We start from the raw sequence: 22,037 nt of genomic DNA, 5'->3' as shown, positions 1-22,037 counted from the left end.
GAGAGTTTTATACTCAAATTATGGCACCTGAACTGAGGTGTCTCGTGACTAAAATAAAATGCTGGAAGTATTTTATCATTTCTTCAAGGTAACATTTTCCTCTATTACTCATAGTCAGAAGCTATTGTCACTTGCTTATTAGTAAATGCAAACAAATGGAAAATGAATGAATAAGGAACAAAGAAGACTCAGAAGACATGTTTTTATTCTCTATATATTTATTTCTATCGACATGGTATGATTATGACTTTTATAGCGGCATATAACATAAAGTAACTTGCCAAAAATCAGTTAAGTTCATGTGTATATGCTAAAACTGAATCAACCCATGTTTCACCCAGAGCTCCTAGACTTCCAGAACTCCACACTTGGATACCTCATAGCCCTGAACTTAGAAAGTTAGAATGATCATGACTCCTGGCTGTTTGGTCATTGATAAGATCAAGGAAAATGCCATCAGAGGATAATTGGAGATCAGGAAGGAGACAAATCAGCAGAGCAAACCCATATGCCAAATGCAGAGTCACCTGCAACCACCCAAGACTGAGACATTCAGGCAGTGTTATAGGACTTTTTTTTTGGCTCTGTTACATCTTAAAAGACATCTTAATGAAAGGAGAATGATAAATGAGCAGCCATGCAAGACCTCTGCTAGGATTAATAAATGGGAAACCCCTATCACCAACCCCATCTAAGAAGGCACTGATCATAACTTGTCATCTTAATAACATTTTAATGCCAGCTCCAGATTCATTGCATTTTTATGGAAATTTAAATCATGCCCCAGTGTGGAACACCTCCAATAATGAGCATGAAAATGCAAAGAGATTTTGATTAATATCAGCTACTAAAGAACGAGAAATATTTTGTGGGGAGGTGGGGGGCTTCACAAAGTGTTTTGAGGCTGTTTTAATGTTACTATATTTATAGTATGTATGTGCATTAGAGTTTGGATCTGTGAATATAATTTTTTTTAAGCTAAGATTTAAGACGGGAATTTTTTTTTCTAATTATGAACAGTTCTTGTCATGAAGGCTTCTAAGAAGCTTTATTCAGCAACACATTTTGCACAGATAGGAGATTTCTATTCACAAGTTTACTCCTACAGCTGCACAAAGTAGAATACAACACAAAACTTCTTAACTTCAGGTTATGGAAGGCAAGAAGATAAATTATGATAGTCTTACTACAAAAATTGCATCAGAAGTTACACTTGAGATTTCTTCAGAATCTGGCCTCCAAGTTACATGACTATCATTTAGAACACACACCAATGTGGTATTCTCAAACAAGTTACATTGACACTTTGAGGCACTGGAAATGCGAAAATTCTCAATATTTTACAAAGCAAAGTCAAACAGAAATGTCAGAAAATACATCAGGCTTTTTGGCATCTTTGAAGCAGACAGGACCTGGAAAAAGTATCATCTACTCAACAGATGACAGCATCTAAGTAAAAGTGGTATTTTGATGGCAATAATACTTTTTTTTCCCTTTTTCTTAGAATAAATCTATAGAAACCTTGCTAATGCTTTTTTAAGCCTATACCAACTGTGGATTTATGTTGAGGTGAAATTCAAATGAAAGAATCATGGAACTAATTTTAAAAACTAAATATAGTATTTCTAACTCCTTAGCCATTATCAGGTGTATGACACTTATACACTATTAAATAATTTCACAGCATCAATAAAGTAGTCAGACATGTCTTGTTTGATGGAATGAATGTCAGGTGCAAGGGCACAAGCTTCATCTCTCCCACTCTTTCCAACAACACTGCCATCACAACTGTACCCCACTCTCCTGCCACACCACACCTCTTTCTGCTCCTTTATCACTTCTCATTATTTCATGCATTCTTGGGGCGCCTGGGTAGCGCAGTCGGTTAAGCGTCCGACTTCAGCCAGGTCATGATCTCGCGGTCCGTGAGTTCGAGCCCCGCGTCAGGCTCTGGGCTGATGGCTCGGAGCCTGGAGCCTGTTTCCGATTCTGTGTCTCCCTCTCTCTCTGCCCCTCCCCCGTTCATGCTCTGTCTCTCTCTGTCCCAAAAATAAATAAAAACGTTGAAAAAAAAATTTATATTTCATGCATTCTTCAGTGAGTCCACTTACTGGTTTATTTTTAAAATATTAATAATATATATATGCAAAGCAGAGGGCTAAAAGCTGCATCTTAAAAAAATCATCAAGCCAGAAGTGACCACTCTCATCATTCAAAGTACTGAAATGTCTCCACATTTTTGAACGTGCATTTTCGTAGTTTTGGAATACCCCCTCCTTTATCTCCTGCCTAAATTGTCCGAGTCATTATTGTCATTGACCTCACGTAGAGACTTTTTTTGAAGGCTTCCTTATTCTTTCTCCAAGAAAGAGCAAATGTTCTCTCTTCAATATTCTCATTACTTCTTGGACCTGTCTCTGTACATATCAGTAGGGAATATTTCTTTACATATTTGTTCATCTCCACCAGAATGTAAACTTCATATGAGCAGAAATCATGAATAATTCACCATATTGCTTGGTACACAGTCAGTATCCAATAAATTAGTTGGTTTGATGAAGGAATAAGGATGAAGAAGCTTCTTTCATTTACCACTTTTTCCCTAAAATCTTTGGTATATACTCTGTATCTACAAATATCTTTCCAACTCATAGGTACATATTTTTAGGTGGGCAAAATAATTTCTAAATTATTAGAAATATCATAAAACAAAAAATATTTTAATATAAAAATACTAATAAAAAATATAAGAAATATCACCAAAAATTTAAAAGATAAATAATGAGTGAAAAAGTAGACTTCATTGAACATGATTAATAGTCCACTATTAATCAGTACATTAGTCAATGGAATGTCAACTATAACAAGATAGAATCCATCTTCTGAATAGAGAAGATATTTTTAATTCCATTGAGAATATATAGCCAAATAGGCACTTACATATACCAGTGGTGGAAGTACACATACAGATTCAAAGGATATGTGTACCCTGGTATTTGTAGCAGCATTATCAACAACAGCCAAACTATGGAAAGAGCCCAAATGTCTATCAGCTGAAGAATGGATAAAGATGTCTATATATATATATATATATATATATATATATATATATATATGTGTGTGTGTGTGTGTGTGTGTGTGTGTGTACACACACACACACACCAGAATAGTTTTCAGCCATTAAAAAGAATGGAATCTTGCCATTTGCAATGATGTGGATGGAACTAGCGTGTATTATGCTAAGCGAAATAAGTCAGTCAGAGAATGACAAATAACATGATTTTACTCATATATGGAATTTAAAAACCAAAACAGACAACCTTATGAGAGGGGGGAAAAGAGAGGGAGGCAAACCATAAAATAGTCTTAACGATAGAGAACAAACAGAGGTTTTATGGAGGGAGCGGGTGGGGTATGGGCTAAATGAGTGATGGGTATTATTAAGGAGGGCATTTGTTGTGATGAGCACTGGATGTTGTATGTAATTGATGAATTACTGAATTCCACTCCTGAAACCAATATTGCACTATATGTTAACTAAACAGAATTTAAACAAAATTTTGAAAAGAAAAAAAAAATTCCCCTTAACAAGGTAATATCCAACAGTTGTAGCTAGAGTCAAGTTGTAATCTAACAAACATCAGTTGTCTTTAATCAGTAGTAAGAAATCTTGATAATACTTTTTCTTTCCCCTGAGACAGTAAAATATTTACTAACTGCCAGCATTATGTATGTTTACTTGATTTTTTATTGAAGTATAATTAATACACAATGTGATTTACTTTCAGTTGTAAAACATTGATTCAACAATTCTGTACATTAAACTATCCTCACCGGGTAAGTGTAGTCACTATCTGTCATCATATGCTGTTAAAATATCATGGAATACAGGGGTGCCTGGGTGGCGCAGTCGGTTAAGCGTCCGACTTCAGCCAGGTCACGATCTCACGGTCCGTGAGTTCGAGCCCTGCGTCAGGCTCTGGGCTGATGGCTCGGAGCCTGGAACCTGTTTCCGATTCTGTGTCTCCCTCTCTCTCTGCCCCTCCCCCGTTCATGCTCTGTCTCTCTCTGTCCCATAAATAAATAAAAACGTTGAAAAAAAATTAAAAAAAAAATATATCATGGAATACATTCCCTATGCTGTGATTTTCATCTCCATGGATTACTTATTTTATAACTGGAAGTTTGTACCTCTTATTCTCTTTATCTATTTCACCCATCCCCGCATCTACCTTCCCCTCTGGCAACCCTAGTTTGCTCTCTGTATTTAAAAGTCTGCCTTTTGGGACGCCTGGGTGGCGCAGTCGGTTAAGCGTCCGACTTCAGCCAGGTCACGATCTCGCGGTCCGTGAGTTCGAGCCCCGCGTCGGGCTCTGGGCTGATGGCTCGGAGCCTGGAGCCTGTTTCCGATTCTGTGTCTCCCTCTCTCTCTGCCCCTCCCCCGTTATGCTCTGTCTCTCTCTGTCCCAAAAAAAAAATAAAAAAAAAAATGTTGAAAAAAAAAAAATTAAAAGTCTGCCTTTTGTTTTTGTTTGTTTGCTTTGTGTTTCCACATATAACTCAAATCTTATGGTATTTTCCTGCTCTGACTTATCTCATTTAGACTAATAACTTCTAGGATAATCCATGTTGTCACAAATGGCAATATCTCATTCTTTTCTTGTGGCTGAGGAATATTCCATTGTGTGTGTGTGTGTGTGTGTGTGTGTGTGTGTGTATACACACACACCACATCCCTATCCATTTACACCTACTGATGGACACTTGGCTGCTTCCGTATCTTGACTATTATAAATAATGCTGCAATAAATGAAGGGGTACATATATTTTTTTGAATTAGTATTTTTGTTTTCTTGGGGTAAATATCCAGTAGTAGAATTAATGGATTGTCAGATATTCCTATTTTTAGTTGTCTGAGGAACCTCCATACTGTTTTCCACAGGGGCTTCATCAGTGTACATTCCCCTCGATACAAGGGTTCCCTTTTCTCCACATCTTTACCAACATTTATTATTTCTCATGTTTTTTTTTTTTATTTTAGCCATTATGACAGGTGTAAGGTGATATCTCATTGTGGTTTTGATTTGAATCTCCCTGATGATTAGTAATGTTAACCTGATGTTTTAACAAAATGCAAAGAAAATCACAAACTCTATATATAAATCTAAGAGCTTTGAAATAGAGATATAAATCATAACATAAATTAAACCACAGTGATTCTTTGAAAACGTAATATAATAACTTATCAGATAGAAAATACATATTTTTATATTGGGATACACCTTTTGGATTATCATTTGGTATACTAGTTCATTCTGCTTATATATTAATTAATGAAATACCATCATTTGGATTCCAATAGAAGTCTTTCCATATTTTATCTCAGTAAGGAAGAACTTTGGCTGGGTTTGGATAAACTCAGCTGAGGTTATTATCATTCAACATTAGAAAATTTGTTTGTACGAGAACCTCTTCTCATTGTACACATTTTATCTAAAGCAAGCCCATCTACTATTTCTGCCTCAATCTTCATCTGTGCCTCTGATTCTTTAAGTCTATTTGTTAGCCTCTATCTTCCTTTGGATTTCATATCTCCATATACAATTTTCTACTAGACATTTCCATGTAGGGGTCTAATAATTCAAATGTATCATATAGAAACCCAAATATATCATCTCCCCACCATCATTGCTTCTGTTGTTTTCCCTGTTCCAGTGAATATCATCCCCCTGCATACAAATGTCAGAAACCTGGACCTACACTTGCCTTATTTATAGCTCCTCCCCAAGTATTTGCTAACTCTTAAGGACTTTATTTAGCATATATTTTTCTAAAATTTTTCATTTTTTTCCTATTATTCCTATTAATTACTGAGTCTGGATCCGTATCACTGCAATTCTGGCTTATTGCAACAATCTTGTAACCGATCTCCTAGTCTCCACTTTTGCTCATCTATAATTCACTGCTACATATAGACTTACCTAAAGCAAAATACTCTGAGGTCCATCCTCAAGCCCTCTTTGACTCTATCAACAGCCTTTGCTACTGACCACACAATAAAATTAAAAATCTCTTGTAAGATTTCCAAGCCCTTGATGGTCTGGCTTTCTGAATAACCCTTCTGTCATCTCTACCACCACAGTCCTCCCTTGGCTTCTACAACTCCACCCATCCTCCCATTTGTTCTTAAAAAACACGATTGGGCTTTATTTTGCTTTTTGCTCTAAGCCTGTGCATATATCCTTTACTTTACAAAAAAAAATTGTCTTCCTTCTTTATTATTTCCTTAGTTGGCTCTTATTCTTCTTTCTAAGTTAGCTTAGCCATGTCTTTCTCATTACTTTTTCTGAGAAGTCTCCTTTGGCTGGGTCAGAAACTCCAGTTTTGTTTGTGACAGTTCCCTAATGGTACAGTCAATGCCTGTGAATTACCTTCCCACCCCCTGTCCCCCATATGAGAGCTCTGCATGGGACAAGAATCTGTTTGCCTTGACTTTATCAACTCTGTTCCCTGGAAGAGCACATAGTATATTTTTAATAAATATTGTATTAAGCATTTCATGTTCATATACTGGCATTACTTTCTCAGTAGCTCCGTAACTATCCTGTAGTTGTAAACAAACTAATAAGTGATTCTAGACCTCAGAATATGGAATGAATTCCTTCTCCCAAGCAGCTCAATGGATACTTATGTTAACAGATTTAAAATGGAGTCTTGAAACATCTAGAGCAGCCCTAGTCACAGAGCGGGGAAGAAAGGGGAAACTTCAAGCAAAACTCAGTAAGATTTTATAGTTTATTCTCTCACAGATGGCCTCTAAAGGTATACTTCTGTTTCCTATTTATAGATCCTTCTATTTGCAAAGCTATAATGTGCCTTTATGGTGATCCTTCAAGGAAAAGCCCTATAAAGATTCACAACTTTAGTTTTTAAAAGGACACACTGGTGTTTCTCAAATGAAGATAGCCTATGGATGAAAACAATATTTAAAAATAAACAAAACCAATTAGATTACGTGTTACCAGTACATCTGCCAGTATCCACCAAAAATACCTGGTTCCAGTTCATTTTGGTAAGGGACATTAGGAATACCACAGTTAAATGTCTTTAGATAGCCTCCTTGTGATTAAAATTTTCATCAGAATCCCAGACAATCTTGGTAATCCATCTACATCCACTCTTCTTTGGCTACTCCTGGTGTCCTCTTGAGATAGAGATGGATGGATGGACAGGTAAGTAGACAGACAGATACACAGATAGCAAAAAGTGAAAAAACTAAAGGCAGAAAAGCTGATAAAAAGAAGATACTTGTAATGATGCAGATGACCTGAGAAAATACTTTTGAAGTACTTCAAAATGTCACTGGACACACATCACTTGTTAATAACGAGATGAGGTGCAATGACTCATACTTTTTTCCTTTCCAGACCAATTCTAGTACTGTCTATGCTACACTAAGAACTACCCAGAGTATACAGTGCATTGATGTAATGATTTCCAAAACCATATTTATAATTGACGAGGAGATTATAAGCACAGATTTCTGGACTTCACAACTATGATTTAAATACTGTTATTAATTATGGTGAAATATTGTTTATTATACAACAAAACAACAAGGAAGAGACAAATGGAAATAGACATTCCCATTGGTGTCATTTTTTAAGACACTTAAGACCTTGGACATTAAGACAAAAATGTCTTGGGGCATCTGAGAGGCTCAGTCAGTTAAGCATCCAACTTTGGCTCTCCCATGGGTCATGATTTCAAGCTCCCCCCACCCCATCAGGCTCACTGATGCTGATGCCTGCTACAAATCCTCTGTCCCCCTCTCTCTTGGACCTTCCTCTGCTGCCGCCCCCAAAATAAATACATAAACTTTAAAAATATATAAAAATAAATTTTTAAAAAGACAGATATGTCTTAAGACATTTTTAAGACCTCGAAGAAAAAGATTCTGGGCATCAAGAATTGTCTTAAAAAGACAGTCTCCTGCATGGCTTTGTCTTTTACCTTACCATCAGCAACTTAACTAAGGCAACACAATAAAAATGCTAGCAGTATGTTGGGTTCCCTGCCTATCTGCAACCATGATGATTCATAGCTTTGTGTAATCTCACACTCAGTATTCCCAATGTCAAGTTACAGTCTTTTAGTGAGTGATTCTATATACTTAGAAATTCACAGGTAATACCACATTTAATCTTCATAACCTGAAAGATATTCCCATTTTACAGATAAGCAAACAGAGACTGATATTAAAGATTCTCCCCATCAAAACGCAGAGTACATGATAGGGCACAGATTCAAGCTTAGTTCTTTCAGATTCCCAAGTCCAGTTTCCTTCTACAGGACAGTCTTAGCTTCAGAAGCTTCTGGAAACCAGAATGGGACAAAACGGAATTGAAGCAAGGAGTGAAACATTAGAGCTAGCAAAGTCAAAGACCCTCTATCTGGGAAGTACCCAATAACAAAGTGTTTCAGAAAGACATTTTCATTAATGGCCATCTATTTTTAGAAAGTACGTAATTATTTTCATTGCAGACATTTCTACTATAATCTGCCCTGCTTGTGAATGTTGTGATTATTCTGGTCACAAATTACCACTTGAGGATGTCACAGTGGCCTATGTATAAACATACACAGGGTGGCAGTTGCCCTTAGGACAACTTCTAAAAGCTTCAAATGATCAAAGATTTACATAATTATTGTCTATTTTGGTTGTTTCATTGGTAATGAGGTTCAAACATTTCCTTCTGAAATTGCAGCTGCCATACTTTTATTTTTAATTCCAAGTTTTAATAATTTTTTGTACAGAAAGATTATGCTGAGAAATTCTTTTTTTTGGAACATTTTTTATTGAAATAGAATTTTAATGCAATAAAATGCGTAGATCTTAAATATTCAGGATAATGAATTTTGACAGCTGTATTGTACCTGTGTAACCACCACATAAAATATAAATTATCATCATCACCCTTGAAAGTTTCCTCACACACCCCCCCCTTGAGGCACCCCATGGCCCTGCTCCCACCCTCCATCCCCTCCAAATAAAACACTTTCTTATGTCTATCACCACAGGCTAGTTAGAATAGGATTGATTTATTTTGCTCAGCATAATGTTTGTGAGATTTGCCCAAGTTGCTGCATTTACAGTTACACTTTAATCTCTGACTTTTTGGATTTATTGGGGAGAAATTGAACTTCACACTGTTACTCAGAGAACAATAAATATTTCTTTAGCAAGATCATAAATTATTATTTCTGAACGAGCCAGAAACATCTATATTTGACTAACTGGATACTTCCAAGCACAGTGATAGTTCTGGGAGAAACAGCATCAATACAGGAATAAAAGGCCAGTTATTGGAACCAACAATGCTGAATTTGACCTAAAGTGCGGAAAATAATCAGACTTCACTAAATCCTTCAGTATAGGATATTCAGCTAGGTTACTTCATTCTCTGCTCTATATTGTAGTAAAACCAGTGGCACCCAAATACAAAATTCAGTATTAGTTTGCCATTGGAAAACACAGTGATCTTCAGAATTTCATTTTACCCATACAGTCACAATTTAAGTACTGATTTCTGTGACCTGCAGGAAGACGTATTTCTTCTCTCCCTGGCTGCATTCATCTACCCACAATTCCTACTATAACATATATATTTTTAAATACAAAGTGTTAAGAAGCACAGAAAACTCTATTTCACTTAAGTCAACCAAGGACGCTTTAAGACCTTGACTACCGCGGTAGCATTGGCATAAGTAGCTGAAAATGCATTCGTGTGATGATGTAAAATATGTCAAGAGTTACAGAGATGATCATCCCCTTGATAAATGTTGTCCTTAAGATATAAAACTATCAAGAGGAAGTTGATATAAAGTCCAGGGGCTACAGCAAGGTATGCGTACACTATTTCTCACTTTTTAAGGAGGTAGCAAAATATATTTTAAAGCAAGCACCCTGAACTCAGAGTTCAGCTCAGGTTTGAATCCTTTATGGAGAACCACAGTAGAATCATACAATGTCCGACTGAAAAGGACTTTAGTATTCTAAATGCCTCATTATATTGATAAATACATCAAATCCTTTAGGTCCTGCTGCTGGTCAATGGCAGAGCCTACAATGGATGTCTCTTGATCCCCGAACCTCTGCTCTTGCCATGACAATATATTGCATTCCTCTGAAAATTCTCCTATAATACTCATACCCACAACGCTTATTTTGAGCCTTAGTATTCTTTTTTAAAACTTAGTAAGTAACTGTTTCCTGGGCTCTTTGGGTTAGAGAATTGTAGGTAAAACCCCTTCCGGAGAAAAACAAGACAGGATTTTTTTTTTTTTTTGAGCCCCAAATAATAAAACTGGAATCTCCAGCTGCTTACCATGCTTCCCAGCCCCCAGCCAGTGTTATTTCTGATAACTTTAGGATGCAGAGAATTAAAAAAAGGGAGGGGGGCGCCTGGGTGGCGCAGTCGGTTAAGCGTCCGATTTCAGCCAGGTCACGATCTCGCGGTCCGTGAGTTCGAGCCCCGCGTCAGGCTCTGGGCTGATGGCTCGGAGCCTGGAGCCTGTTTCCGATTCTGTGTCTCCCTCTCTCTCTGCTCCTCCCGCGTTCATGCTCTGTCTCTCTCTGTCCCAAAAATAAATAAAAACCGTTGAAAAAAAAATTAAAAAAAAAATAAAAATAAAAGTAAAAAAAGGGAGGGGGAGGGGAATGGTTAGTTCAAAGCACCATCACTAGAGTTATAAAATGTTCAGCTCTCTTCTGTTGCTCCATTACCTTTGATGACAGAGATGGATTGGAGTCAGTGCATTGAGCCAACACCAATCCTACATGTGCACCAACCAAGGTGCATTTATTAGACCAAGTCATCTGTCTTTACTACCCTACTGGTGCCAAAGCTATTACCATACTGCTGATTTAATAGTGTAAACACAGCTCCCTATGGGTGTGTGCCAAGGCCCCCATGATTCCAGATGAGTCTAGACTATGTGTACAAAGACCTCTGTCCTGACTAGGGATTAATATATCTTACTGATTTTTTTTTCCCCATCTTCATAATAGTGACCAGATCACAAAGACTCATGCTTATTAATAGGCTCTTCTGCCTCTGTGCATTATCAAGACCCTGACTTTTAAGGAGAATCCCTAGATTGTAAGGAGCTCTGAGTTCACATCTCCTTGGTACAATACACTTCTCAGACTAATGGTAATGGATTATATCAACTATGAACTCAAAGAACAAATCAACTACTATACTATATTCAAGCAACACAACAAAGTCACCTACACTGTCAGTGAAAGTTTAACTTTAATAAATTACTACATGTTAATCTGTGGATCCTATGATTCACCAAAACTATAGCATATAAATCTCACAAATATCAACAGCTTTTCAAACCTCTCTAGGGCAAAATGCTCATTCAATCTGCTCTAAATAAAGCAAATATTTATTGAGCGTCTATGCTAGTGCTAGAACTAGAGTCAGGAATTCCCATAGGAAGTCACAAGCAAGGGAGGCAAACCAAACCTGTTGAAACAATCTAAGGATACAGATCTGTCCCATTAGACATAACTAATTTCAGAAAATGATTTTCAAAAAACAAATAATCACACCAAATTAAAAGCAGTGAGGATAAAATCTTACAATATTGTGAGAGAAAGACATTAATATTAACAATAACAGCACAAAACAATATAGAAAATGAATTCTTTCCAGGCATTCAATACAAACAAAATTAAATTTTTTAAGTCACTATGAGAAATTAAATTTTGTTAGATAGTATTTTCTAAAATAGATTGAACCAGCCATTATAAATTCCATTTTAAGAAATTAGAGAGCCATGTTTCTTTAAAGCTTATTTTTATATTAAGCCTTTATTATTGTGCTGCTCTTTTGCACTCAAATAATTTTTACTATTTGTCTAAACAAAAATAGTGCCTTCCCATGGATCCATCTGACATGACAGCACAATCTTTTCTACTATAACAATCAATCTGAAGCTTGATTTTACCACTTAAGTGGAAATTGGTTTCCTAATGGAAAAATACATCAAAATTTTGTCAATATAATTTCATTCAATGCAAAGTCATTTAACAATGCAAGATTTAACACCAACTCTTCATTTTGTAGAATTCCCCAGAAAATTGCTTCTCAGGATACCAAACATTGTTTCTCTTTTTTATTTATCTGGTTGGTTAATTTTTATTTTTATTTTAACTATTATCTTGTTAGTCCATTTTAGAAACCTGGGCTTGGATATTTAATATAAGTGCTAGCAAAGATGAGCCCTGGTAATAAAAAATAAATGTCCCATTTTTTAGTATTTCCAATTTTTTAAATTTTTTATTTAATTTCCACTTAGTTAACAGGGATTATTAGTTTTGGGTGCACAATATAGTGACTCAACACTTTATACAACACTACTGGTCATCACAGCAAATGCACTCTTTAATCCACATCTCCTATTTAACCAACCTCCCCTGCCCACATCCCTCTGGCACCCATCAGTTTATTCTCTATAGTTAAGAGTCTGTTTCTTGGTCTGCATATCTCTCTCTCTTTTTTCCCTTTGCTTATTTGTTTTGTTTCTTAAATTCCACATGAGTGAAATCATATGGTGTTTAATGTCTTTCTCTGATTGACTTATTTGCTTAGCATACTTTCTAGCTCCATCTATGTTGTTGCAAATGGCAATATTTCACTTTTTATGGCTGAATAATATTCCAACACACACACACACACACACACACACACACACACACACACACACACAGCTACATACCACATCTTTATCCATTCACCAGTCGGTGAATACCTGGGCTGTTACCATAATTTGGTTATTATAAATAATGCTGCTATAAGCATTGGGGAGCATGTATCACTTTGAATTAGTATTTTTGTATTCTTTGGGTAAATACCTAGTAATGCAATTGCTGCATCATAGGTAGTTCTATTTTTACCTTCTGAGGAAACTCCGTACTGTTTCCCACAGTGACTGCACCAGTTTGCATTCCCACCAACAGTGCAAAAGGGTCCGCCTTTCTCCATACCCTTGTTAACATCTTTTGTTTGTGCTGTTGATTTCAGCCATTCTGACAGGTGTGAAGTGACAAATTATTGTGGTTTTGATTTTTATTTCCCTGATAAAGAGTGGTACTAAGCATCTTTCCATGTGTCTGTTGGTCATCTGGATGTCTTCTTGGGAAAATGTCTACTAAGGTCTGCCATTATTAAGTGGAGTATTTGTCTTTTGGGTGTTGACTTTGATAAGTTCTTTATAAATTTTGGATACTAACCCTTTATCCAACATGTCACTTGCAAATATCTTCTCCTGTCCCATAGGTTGCCTTTTAGTTTTGTTGGCTGTTTTCTTTTTAACATAGTACTGGACGCCTTAGCCACAGCAGTAGACAACAAAAAGAAATAAAAGGCATCCAAATCAACAAGGAAGAAGTAAAACTATTACTAATATAGATGACATAATACTCTATATAGAAAACCCAAAAGACGCCACCAAAAAAGAACTGCTAGAACTGATACACAAATTCAGTAAAGTTGCATGATACAAAATCAATGTACAGAAATCTTTTGCATTTCTATACAACAATGACAAGGCAGAAAGAGAAATTAAGGAGTCAATCCCATTTACAATTGTACCAAAAACAATACGATACCTAGGAATAAACCTACCCAAAGAGATTAAAGACCTATACTCTAAAAACTATAAAACACTGATGAAAGAAATGGAAGATGATACAAAGAAATGGAAAAATATTTCATGCTTACGGATTGGAAGAACAAATACTGTTAACATGTCTACATTACCCAAAGCAATCTACCCATTAATGCAATCCCTATAAATACATCAACAACATTTTTCACAGTACTAGAACAAACAATCCTAAAATGTGTATGGAACCACAAAAGATCCTGAATAGCCAAAGCAATCTTGAAAAGCAACACTGGAGGCATCACAGTTCTGGACTTCAAGGTATATTACAAAGCTGTAATGATCAAAACAGTATGGTACTGACAGAAAAATAGATACATGGATCAAAAGAAAAGAATGGGAACTCCAGAAATGAACACATAACTATGTGGTCAATTCATTTTGACAAAGCAGGAAAGAATATCCAATGGAGAAAAGTAGTCTCTTCAACAAACGGTGCTGGGAGAACTGGACAGCAACATGCAGAAGAATGAAACTGGGCCACCTTCTCACACCAACAAAAATAAATTCAAATATATTAACGACCTAAATGTGAGACATGAAACCATAGAAATCCTAGAGGAGAACACAGGCAATAACCTCTTTGACATCAGCCATGATAACTTCCTTCTAGATAGGTCTCCTGAGGCAAGAAAAACAAAATCAAACTATTATGACTTTATCAAAAAAGTATTTCTGTTCTAAAAATAACAGTTTATACTTCTAACACAAAAGAGCATGTTACCTCTAGCAAAGCCAAAGATGTGGCAAATAAGCACCAAGATCATTAGTAATTGCAAACAATTTCTAGGGGAAACACCTTAGCATCTTTTTATTTCCTTTGAAATTTTTGCTTTTTCTACATTTTCATATTTTTAGGTACTTGACAGCTTACACATAAAATCAAAAACACCCCAAGCTCATATTTTGCATTTTCCTAATTGCATATCATTATGCATACATATACCCTCTATCTAAAATGTCTTTAACAAATACAAAGGATCCCATTAATCAGCTAAAAATTCAATCTCATTGGGTATCAAGAGAAATTGTTGCAGTAAAAATACTCTATTTTACAATCAAAAAGGCCCAAGGTAACTGATATTTAGTGACCTAGAATTATTCCTCAGAAATTTTAAATTCTTTCTCTTTTTTTTTAGTGCTTATTTATTTTTGAGCGACAGAGAGAAAGCACGTGTGTGCAAGTGGGAGAGGGGCAGAGAGGGAATCTGACAGTGGATCTGAAGCGGGCTTTGCACTGTCAGTGAGCCCAGTGTGGGGCTTGAGCTCACAAACTGTGAGATCATGACCTGAGCCAAAGTCGGACACTCAACTGACAGAGCCACCCAGGCACCCCAGGGATCTTAAATTCTTAATGAAGTTTTACAAACCTCAGTCAATTCTTTATTAACTTAAGGACAAACCAACTCTGCCTTATAGGAAACTTCCATGAGCCATGAGAGATAGCTCATTCTAATATTCTAACAGGGCATTTCAATGTTTTCATACTAGGCCTTCTTATCTCAATATTGTTTTTTCAAATGCAGAGATAAAAACTGTTTATAACAGAAAAAAATTGTCTTCTTATTTATTTTGATGTTAATAGAGGAAAAATGGTTCCTCTCTTAAAGAATGATGACTTTAGGTAGCATTACATGTAGGCACATTGGGGAAGTTTATCAACCAGTTCTTCAAGGGGAAAGAGGAAGCCTTGATTTGTATCATGTGGTGATTTCTATGAATTCCCACCATGACCAAATGGCTCACTAGAATCCTTACTCTGAATGAGAAGTTAGAAGAAAATAAGCACTATCACACTGTTACATGATGTAAGAACACAGATAGAAAAATGTAGTAAAATGATTAAGTGATAAAGTTTGAGTACTTAAGTATCTTGATATAATTTATGTTTGTTTGTGTCCTTTAACTTTTAATAATAGCCCTGTTCCAAAAAATTCCTAAAAATTTAACAGTTGGCTTCAATGTGCCAGTCAGTGCCAGCTCCAGCACACCGTGGTTTGTGAAGAGTGAAGATGTTCAATTCCCAGGACAGAGGCTCTGTCCAAGCACACTTATGTAATCCAAACAAACATATTAACAGTTAAAGATTGGGAAACCAGAAATTTAAGGACATAATGACTAAATCTACATTTCCCAAAGTATCTATAGCAGACCAATAGTCTAATGAGACATTCCATTAAATAAAGTTTCCATAACTGGATATCAGCTCTAGTTTCTCTTGCTGGAAGGTTACACATTCAGTGGCAGGAATACTGAGACTGGCCTTGGTATAAGTCAGATCCCATAGTGTTGGGTCCATAAATGGTCTCCACTTCTGCAACAATAGCCACTATCATCAAATGCCTAAGACACTAGAAGGGTGGTGGCCCATGACAAAGGCTGATTGGTGTGAACCAGCTGAGTTATTTAGTTTACTTACTTCTAATATCTCCACTCTGATGGGCATTATCATAAGATACAAAGACCTGTACAGTTCATGCTTGCTTACTTACATCCATGAATATGCATTTACCCCAGATATCCTTATTCTTGATATTTAAACTTTTCTCCTAAACTAACTGAGGCAGGCATTTGTCACTGGTCAGTGGTCCATACATTTTATTACTTGAAGATACTCTCTATACTAAGAGGATGGCCAAGATCAGCCCCAGAGCTCTGCCTATTTTGAGGATTTTGTATCTTTATTTCTACTCTCTACCAAAGGCACTACTAAGTAGTGTTTTAATACAGCTTTCTTCTATTTTTAGTTTTTATTCACACATTCAGCCAACCCATTCATAACCAAGGCTTAGGCTTGATCTTCCATCAGCTAGTCTTAAGAGATTTCCCAAATGGCTGTGAAGTGTGACTTGAAGGAGGATCGATATCTGAGATACTAGGGAAGCAAAGTGACCAAAAACCTAAAATTTTAGAATTAGTAACCAGACAGGAAGTGAAAATAGCAACTTTAATTACATATCAGATTAGGTTCATGACATGAGGACAGTCAGGACTCAGATTAAACATGTTAAGTTTCAAAAGAGGATAAACTGGTTTATTAACTGGGACTTCCACAGGGATGAACAGACTTCAGACATGGAAACAATGTGATCAGGAATCTGTTGCTTCCTCCATCTCTCAGATCTTTTTCTCTCTACATTATCTTCTTTTTGAGATGTATTCTTCCCTTTTGGTGACAAATACAACTACCACCATTTGCCCTCATATTGCACTTACTATGAGAAATTCTTTAAATCAAAGTTTCCAAAAATGACTTGATTAATATGGCTCAGGTCACGGACCCATCCCTCAATCAGTTCTTGTGGATAGAGAACGCGAGATATTCTTACTGACAGAACTAAGAGTGTCAACTTCTGTAATCAGTTACTTCAGTTCTGAGGAGAAGTCAGCCACAATCAAAGCAGGAAAAAAGGAGTTGCCCATAAGATACAGGTGTTCTATTATTTAGACAAGAAGAAGTGTGATGAACAATAATGCAACACCAAAATGACTATATATGTTTTTAGGAAATTTCACACCATCTCTGCCAGTTTGTATTATATTCTTTGGCTCTGCTGAGGGACTTAAGAGTCACAGAGTGTCTCACATTTTCTCTTAAGTCTCATATTTCTTGATGGAAGATAACACCCGAGAGCTACAGTTTTCCTAAAAGAATGAGCATGCCAATAAAATTTTTCACCTCCAAATAAACTGCAGTTTGACTTTGTTTTCTACCTTACCCATTATCCACTTTTTTCCTTCTGTACAAATGCCCTCAAAACTGATATAGAAATAAGCTTAGAAAAATTACCGAATGTGGTTGTAGTCCTTGTATGAGTTATTGGCAATTTGTTTTCTCTGCTATTTTCCATACAATTTCAAATATACAGAAAATACTGTCAGAAACACTTACTGTCCTTTCTCTTTCTTGGCCTAGTTGCTAAGTCACTGCTTCTGGTTCTTTATTAATGTGGCATTATCACTGAAAAGTTTTCATTTTGGTCATCATTGGTAGTGTCACTGCCTTCTTCCATGGAAGCTCACTAAAGTGGCCTAGAAGGCCTTGTTACTAAGTTATAATAGAAAAGGTAAAGTGACTTTGACATTTCATATAATCCAATTTACCAAGATACTCAGTTTGGCAAATCCTTAATGATACAACCATCGACAAGATTGATAGAAGACATTTATTATGGAATTTTATTTTTTTAAATTTTTTTTTTCAACGTTTATTTATTTTTGGGACAGAGAGAGACAGAGCATGAACGGGGGAGGGGCATAGAGAGAGGGAGACACAGAATCGGAAACAGGCTCCAGGCTCTGAGCCATCAGCCCAGAGCCCGACGCGGGGCTCGAACTCACGGACCGCAAGATCGTGACCTGGCTGAAGTCGGACGCTCAACCGACTGCACCACCCAGGCGCCCCTATTATGGAATTTTAAACCTGTGTCTCAATATTGGATCACAGTGACTATAGTGGCTGTAATTAATATTCTTTTTTTTTAATTTTACTTTTTATTTTTTAAAATTTACATCCAAATTAGTTAGCATATAGTGCAACAATGATTTCAGGAGTAGACTCCTTAGTGCCCCTTACCCATTTAGCCCATCCCCCCCCCAGAACCCCTCCAGTAACCCTCAGTTTGTTCTCCATATTTATGAGTCTCTTCTGTTTTGTCCCCTTCCCTGTTTTTATATTATTTTTGTTAATATTCTTTAAATTATATTGCAGGTAACAAATCTATTAGATTGTATTCTATGGAAGGTAATTATAAGATGTGTGTATTAAAGAATATTTGTACATTAAACGCATTATTTTTATCAATATCAATGAACTTATCACAATTTTTAAATATTGATTAAGTGTTCTTCATTTTTAATGACCTTATTTCTGATAATTTAAGATTTTCAAGAAATTTGCAGAATAGGCAAAGTTCACATATGCCACTTATGCAGTTTCATGACCTTCTTCTGTAGGCTAAGGCTCAAACTTAGAGAGTTTGATACAGAACTTACCTGCAGACCCTGAAGCAATAGAGACCATATGGTGCCTTGGAGTTCTCAGAAACCAAGTAATTTTACAATGAGGGGAAAGGTCAGGAGTGAAGGGACTACCTGGAGATGATTAATGGAATGGGATGTCCCCAATATATGGCAAACCAACAAAGATATAAACCTACAAGCATCATCAAAACAAAATTAGATAGACAAGAGGTTGAAGGTAGATAGCGCAATAAATGATCTTGTTTAGTTTTCATACCAGTCTGTTTTCAGACTTGGACCTAATGACCCAAGGGGAGGCCAATTCCTCAGGAAGAAGCAACAAAACCATGGTAAAAAAAACCACTAGCGTCACTTCCCCAAAGAACTATACACTCAGGGAAGACATATACCCAAACATTTTGAGGATAGTTAGATGCAGGATTCAAACTGATATTTGTGGATGGATGCGCACAGTGCTCAGATCTGAACTTGGCAATCTTGTTCCAGAGGTCTCTGCTTTTAAACATTGCCCTGTATAACCTTTTGCCAAATGAGGAAAGAAATTTCCAAGTCTTCTTCCTGCCCTAGTTTCTCCCTCTTGTATTCTTGCATTCCCAAGTAACGACTTTTTCTTTTAGCATCTTTTTTAGAAATTCTATTGGATCCTGGATTAAAGGGCAATGTGTAGAATAGGGAATTAGCTGCTATGAGCAGTTATTTTGGTTCAAGTAATGTGTGAGTGTTTTAAATACATTATTTGACTTCATATCAACTTACTGAAGTGTAGACTGTTTACTCCACTGCATGAAAAAAAAATGCATATAATCATGGGAAAGAGATGACACTCTACAGACAGGCTACCCGGACTGAAATCTTAGCACTGTACCTTCTTGTCTTTATGGAAATAATGGCCCCAAAGATCGGGCACTTTGGAATTTATTTACATTTTCTAAGTCATTTTCTTTTTTTCAATATGTAATTCATTCTAAACGCTTCATTTAGAATAAAGGTAGACTGAAAATTGGTCTTTCACTGCTCCACCCAGACCTGTGACAATCAATAGCAAAGGTGGCTGTTGTCCTTATTAGTTCAAAGTATGCAGAAGACAGAAAAAGGCCCCAAAGATGTCTATATCTTAATTCCTGAAACTGTCTATAACTTAAATTCTGAAACTGTGAATATTTTACCTTACATATTCACATTTAGAAGGATAAAAAATTTCAGGGGGAGGAGCCAAGATGACAGAACAGCATGTAAGTTTTTTTTTGCATCTCATGTCCATGAAAGACAGCCAGATCAACACTAAACCATCCTGCCCACTTAGAAAACTGATTTGAGGATTAACACAAAAATCTGCACAGCCCGAACCACACAACTCACCAGGTATACGGTGCTGAGAGGTGAATTGGGGGAGAAAGAAGCCCCGGAGAGCAGGGAGCTGGTTTTGCTTGGGGGGGGGGGGGGGGGGGGGCGGGGAAGTACATGAAAAGAACCTCCCCCAAAAGCAGGTGGAGAGAAAGTGGAAAAGTGGAAACAGCCACAGGGACTGAAATAAAAAGGGAGAAAGGAGAGGGTTTAAATTCCATTAAGACTCTATAAAAAGATAGCACAGAGTCTGAAACTCCACAGCTCAATACCTGGTAGTGCTCTGTTGGGAAGGGCAAATCCCCAGGAACACAGTGGGATCCAGGAAGTCCTCAGGCCACACGAGAGAAGCAGTTCCACTGCTGAAATGCATTTGGTAGAAGCTGTGTATCCACCTGGTCCCAGCAGATCCCAGAGAGCAACCACATTCGCTGGTGCTGAAACAAGGTCCTTAAAGGTGAAGCCTGGTGCCAGATGTGTGTTGTGATTCTCCAAAATCCCTGAAACGCTGCTGCTACATGATCACACAAACTTTTTCTGGGGCAGGCTGGCACTCAGCCGCAGTCTCTGGGCATCAGCTACAGCACAGTTCCATGAACCTTCCTGGGTATGGCCAGCACCTGGCCATTGCTTGGTGAGACCCTCCCCCACAGCATCTCAGCGGTCAAAGCCGCAGTCCCTGAGTCAGGGGTCAGGAAATGCAGCCGCATCTGAGATAAAACTCAGGAGGGAGGTGCCTCCTGGCAAACTGACGGCTTGGTCACAGACAGAGTAAAAGTGGGGAGTGGACGAAAGCTGGAGATAAAGGATGGGTGTGCGATTGCTGGTCAGGGAGAGCACGGAGTTCCAACGCTACAGACGGGAGAGCTGGGTGAAGCCATTTTCACGAGTCCCGCACATGCGCATACACACCACAAGGGTCACAACAATTCACCCCAGTAAGCTAAGCAGCGCCATCTAGTGGAGAAAGGAGCTGTTACACTAAATGCGGCCAACCTCACTCTTTAAGAACACCACAAATCACTCCTTCTGCTTATTTACAGATTATAAAGTGCTTCATAGTTTGACTTAAAGGGGAAAAGGATGTAATTTCAATCGTATTTCAGTCTGTTCGTTGGTCCATCTATTCAATTTTCTTTTTTTTCTTTCTTTGTCATTTCTTTTGTTTTTCTTCAATACAGAAAGAGAAAAAAAATTTCATTTTCAATTTTTCTTAAAAATATTTCCTTTATTCTTTCTACTATTTTTTTTACTTTTTTGTAAATTTTACAAAATCTATTTTACTTTCATTATTTGATGTTATACTATTTCATTTTTTTCATTTTCTAAAATTTTCAAATGTTTTCCTTTTTTTATTTTTCTTTTTTCTTTTTTTGCCTTTTTCTTTTTTTTCCCTCTAATCTGTCAAGCACCTTTCAATACCAGACTAAAACCACCTAGGGTCTAGCATCATTTATTTGATTTGTGTATGTGTGTGTGTGTTGTTTATAATTTTTTAATTTTAGGTTTTTTTCCTTATTAATTCCTTTTCTTCCTTCAAAATGATGAAACAGAGGAATTCACCTCAAAAGAAAGAGAAGGAAGAAACGACAGCCAGGGACTTAATCAACACAGATACAATCAAGATGTTTGAACAAGAATTTGGAATCATGATAATAAGAATACTAGCTGGGGTATAAAATAGATTAGAATCCCTTTCTGTGGAGATAAAAGAATTAAAACCTACACAGGATGAAATAAAAAATGCTATAACTGAGCTGCAATCTTGAATGGATGCCATGGAGGCAAGGATGGATGAGGCATAGCTCAAAACATCGACATAGAGGACAAACTTATGGAGAATAATGAAGCAGTAAAAAAGAGGGGGACTAAGGCAAAAGAGCATGATTTAAGAGTTAGAGAAATCAGTGATTCATTAAAAAGGAACAATATCAAAATCATAGGGGGCCCAGAAGATGAAGAGAGAGAAA

General features: G+C 36.8%; 1 long non-coding RNA gene across 1 annotated transcript in view; it reads right to left on the bottom strand.

Annotated features, from left to right (window-relative positions):
• LOC147584245 (uncharacterized) overlaps nt 1-20,943 on the bottom strand; it is a 110,296-nt gene extending 89,353 nt beyond the window's left edge. The window contains exon 1 of the long non-coding RNA XR_015255260.1: nt 20,340-20,943. This is a non-coding gene — a long non-coding RNA (uncharacterized LOC147584245). The remainder of the gene's footprint in view (nt 1-20,339) is intronic.
• Nucleotides 20,944-22,037: the final 1,094 nt, after the last annotated feature.

This window comes from Puma concolor, chromosome A1 (assembly GCF_028749965.1).
Source record: "Puma concolor isolate L17-30 chromosome A1, mPumCon1.1.hap2, whole genome shotgun sequence".
Classification (NCBI taxonomy): Eukaryota; Metazoa; Chordata; class Mammalia; order Carnivora; family Felidae; genus Puma; species Puma concolor.
Note: the sequence above shows the minus strand (reverse complement) of the source record. Positions and strands in the feature narration are given on the sequence as shown.